The sequence below is a fragment of the Halichoerus grypus genome, chromosome 12 (assembly GCF_964656455.1).
Source record: "Halichoerus grypus chromosome 12, mHalGry1.hap1.1, whole genome shotgun sequence".
Classification (NCBI taxonomy): domain Eukaryota; kingdom Metazoa; phylum Chordata; class Mammalia; order Carnivora; family Phocidae; genus Halichoerus; species Halichoerus grypus.
Window position 1 is genome coordinate 79743468 of NC_135723.1, and position 4576 is coordinate 79748043.

Below are 4576 nucleotides of genomic sequence, written 5' to 3' on the forward strand. Positions count from 1 at the left end.
AAATATTTCAGTGCACTCATTAGCTTGAACTAATGATTATATGAGACCTTTTCCCTTGTGGGAAGAAAAAGTAAAAAAGTACAAATCAGTTTATTGAAGATGGCTAACAATTCTACAATTAAATTTAAAAATATATAAAAACTGCTTATTTCTAAGCAGTTTAAACTAACTCATATATAAAGTTAATCAAAGTATCACATCTAATTGATATCATCAATTTTACTGCATGTTTGCTTTTGTAAATTTTTTTTTTGCAATTTCATATTCCTCCATTTTGTAGGCTAAGTAGAAAGTTTTATAATAACTTTTCTTCCTTTCTTCCTTTCTTTTGCTCAGACTGCATCCTCACCCTCTTGCTCTCCCAAAGGAAGAGAAGAACCAACCAGTATCAATGGTGAATGGCGTTCGCAGAAGCAACATCAAGAACCAGCTTCACGCTCAGGAGAGAATGCTGTGCCTCCTCCTGGTAGTTTCCAGTGCTCTCTACACATTCAGAGAAACTTCTCTAGTAACAAACTGTAGAAATGATCCTTGAAAGTATGGTCTTTGAAATTTTTATTTTTGGTATTATGTGTCTCCTGAGTATACATGGGGCAATTGCTACACATGGAGGGTGTCCATGTAATTTACTGTCTGAATTGGGGCAGTTTGGAGAATTAAAAGGTGGCACTACCAGTAATCACTTGAGGACAATGGGTGTGACCTGTGACTGTCCCCAGCACACCGGAATGTCTGGTCACCCTACAGTCAAGATTTTAGGGGAACACTTTTTCCCCTCAGGATTTTGTGTCCTAGAGAAGAAGGAATTTCTAGAATAGTATGGAAAAAAACCACTTTTATCTTTTCTCTGCCTCTTCTCTTATACGTCCCCAGGAGAGGAGGAGTGATTTTGCTGATTGATGAGTTTGGGAGAAGAAATGGAGTGTGTAATCTCCGAGTATAACTACTGACAAAGCAACCAATATAATGCCTGATACTTCTAAAAATAAAGATTTCTCCAGATGCTTGTTGCAGAAGTTTCTGACATTATATAAAATAATATTTTTTTTTTTGCTTGATAATTCTAATTTTAAATGTCCATATGGACTTTTGGAAAACTAAATTTAAGCACATCCCTCTCTTTACCACAGCTCCCTCTACTGTAAATCTTTTCATATGTTCAGGTAATATGTTCTTTAGGAAAGCTTTCCTATTTTTACACATCACCCAAAGATGCCTTCTCTGTTTCAGAGAATCCTCTGTTTATTTAAATTTAAATCGAACTCTTATCGTTTTGCATCCACTAGCTTTTTGATTTAGGTAATAAATCAGGTTTCATCTACTTTATTTTGTGTATTATTGAGCTACATTTATTAGTAATCTAACATTTTTTTTTAAAGATTTTATTTTTTTTAAGTAATCTCTATACCCAACGTGGGGCTCAAACTTACAACTCCAAGATCAAGAGTCCCATGCCCCACCGCCTGAGCCAGCCAAGCACCCCATATTATTAACCTAAATTTTTTTTTAAGATTTTTTTTTATTTATTTGAGAGAGGGAGTGAGCGAGCGAGCAAGAGAGAGAGAACACCAGCGGGGGGAAGAGCCAAGAGAAAGGGAGAAGCAGACTCCCCACTAAGAAGGGAGCCCGACCCCGGGGACTCCGGGATCACAACCCGAGCCAGGCAGATGCTTAACTGACTGAGCCACCCAGGCGCCCTTTTAATTTAAATTTTAAAATTTAACCCAAATTGTACAGACCAAGTTGGGACGATTTCTTTTTCTTTTTTTGAAGACTTCCCTGCAAAAGAGGACAGCTTAAGTTTGTTACTTTTGAGCACTCTATAGATCTTTCTATGATACTGAATCTTTAATGTTAAAGACAGAATCAAAAGATACTAAAGCAAAACTAAATATTAACAAATATCTATTTTTCAATTGCTTGCAAAAATGAGAATGGTTTAATAAATAATCATGAAAGATGCAGTACTATTCCAAATATAATATATATTTTAGGTTAGGAAACATCTACGATTGTTTACCACTATATTACGCCCCTCTCTTAAATCTCTCAAAACCAACCTTGCTGTTATTTCAGGACTAAAAGACACCAAGCTCCATGTACCTGACTATTTACTAGGACTCTGAATTGAGTGTCGGTCTCTTCCTTTAGCTCGTTAGGAATAAATTCAGTTGAGTACCCCGAAGTTGAGAGGCCTGTACCATTCAGACATTCCTCCTCCAGAAGGGATCCTCCCTCCACTCCCGCTGAAGGAGCTTGAGCGAGAGGTATCAAGAGGTCCCAGGGAGACTGCACTTGAGTCTGAGGAACAACACTGCCTTCACTCAATGGACTTCCTTATTAATCCCTTCATATTTTGAGGCCAGTCAACATCTAACTGCCTCAGCAAGTTGCCTTTTCTTGGTGTTCATCTTCCACAGCTCATCATCTTCCTTAAATACTGTGGTCCCTCGTCTTTAGGTACACTGTACTGTCCTCCCAATTCTCTCATGACTTTTGTTTGTTTGTTTTTCTGTTGTTGAATATTTTCTCTCCTTTGATTTTGAGGTGATCCTCAAAATTCTGTCTTCAGGTCTCATCTCTTTTCTGTAGATATTTCCCTCCTTTGTGTCAACCACCACCTCAACACAGAAGAATCCCAATTCTACACCTCTAGAAAAATTCCTAACTGCCTGCTAGATGTCACCACCTTGAGATCTCTACACCTCAAAAGGCAATGTCTGTTACCATTTGTAAGTGCTTTTTGTCTTTCTTCCTCTGTATCTTTCCTCTTGCCATTCCCTCCATCTGGAGTCTCTTTGCAATTTCAGCCTGTTCAAATTCTGCTGGTAAGTTAAGCCTTAAATATCGTCTCCAGCTCAAAGCTTATCCAGATTTTCTTTCTTTCTTTTTTTTAAGCTTTTATTTATTTATTTATTTTTATTTATTTATTTTTAAAAAGATTTTATTTATTTGACAGAGAGAGACAAAGCAAGAGAGGGAACACAAGCAGAGGGAGTGTGAGAGGGAGAAGCAGGCTTCCCACTGAGCAGGGAGCCTGATGCAGGGCTCAATCCCAGGACCCTGGGATCATGACCTGAGCCGAAGGCAGATGCCCAACGACTGAGCCACCCAGCAGCCCCTATTTATTTATTTTAGAGAGAGAGAGAGAGCATGTGTGGTGAGGGCAGAGCGGGGAGAGAGAGAGGGACAAGCAGACTCCGCACTGATCATGGAGCCTGATGCGGGGCTCAATCCTAAGACCCTGAGATCAGCACCTGAGCTGAAACCAAGAATCAGATGCTTAACTGACTGCGCCACCCAGGTGTCCCTTATACAGAGTTCCTTAACCACATTTGATGTCTTCATGTTTTAAACTCACTTGGCATTCCAGGCATATCTAACTTACAGAACTGGTTTTATTCCACATAATTTGTAGGTTATTTATATAATCATCTTATCCTTATACTATAGTTCATAAATTACTCCTACTATATACTCTATACATGTTAAGCAAATGTAGCTTTTCCCCCTCTGTGACTGAGCTGATTATCCTCACAAACCACCACCTGCCTGGTATGAATAAAGCACAGAAGTAAATGGCATATGTGACGTGACATTGTTTTTCTAAAGAAATGTATGATGAGTAGGGTTATGCACATATTTTTCCTGATTTCACCCACCAGTGAGGATAAATGTTTCACATGTGAAATAATACAGCCAACCCCAGTGCTCTGAGATCCCTTATGTGGATGATCAACATTTCACTCTGGTTACCCTCTCCAATTTTTACCTTGTGGACTCCTAGAGGAAGGGAGAAGAAAGATTCTCATTTAATCAGCACTTCACATCCCTTCTGCTCAAGCATCATCTGCTTTTACTTTGTGACCTATTGTCACAGTTTGCTCAAGGGTCTGGTCCCTGCCCTTTCCTGTGTGGCCACCAGTCTATCCAGACCACTACATACTGATCCTTTTCTCTCTCCCCTGGTAGGTGAGAAGCTTGTCTGAATTCCACAAGAGAACTGTAGGTCCCTACAGCAGTAGAAAACAGTACTTTTTAGTAAGGGATGGGGGGGCTAGGTAGGGAGAGACAGCTTGGAGGTTTACGGGATCAGGCTCACAGAAATCCCAATAATGTGGAGGTGTAAGGAAACCAGAAATAGGGGAACACACCAGACCACTCTGACCTAGTTGTCGGCGGTGGGGGTGTGTGTGTGTGTGTGTGTCTTTTTTATGATAGTCACCTGTGACCAACAAAGAATAACCAGACCCTAAAAAGAAGTAAGCCATTAAAGATGTCATCACTAGTCCTACTCAAGCCATCACAAGAATGATAAGTCCACAAGCTCCCTGGCCAGTTCTAAATAAAAGACTGTCAGTGGAGGCCCGTGTCGGCAACCCTGTCTGGATCCCTCTCAGTCCTGAGAGCTTTTTCTGTGTCCTTGCTTAATAAAACTCTATTGCTTTACTCACTCTGCTTTGTCCACGAGATTCATTCTTTAACTCCGTGAGACAAGAACCTCACTCTCCCACCTCACTTTCTTCTATCTCACAGCTCTCATTTCCAGAGAGCTCCTGAAGGAAGGAGCCAAGGA

At 40.1% G+C, this 4576-nt stretch overlaps 1 non-coding gene across 1 annotated transcript; it reads right to left on the reverse strand.

Moving 5' to 3' along the window:
- Positions 1 to 329: 329 nt before the first annotated feature.
- Positions 330 to 547, reverse strand: LOC118523870 (small nucleolar RNA U3). The gene has a single exon (XR_004911297.1). It is a non-coding gene; the product is annotated as a small nucleolar RNA U3 (small nucleolar RNA).
- Positions 548 to 4576: the final 4029 nt, after the last annotated feature.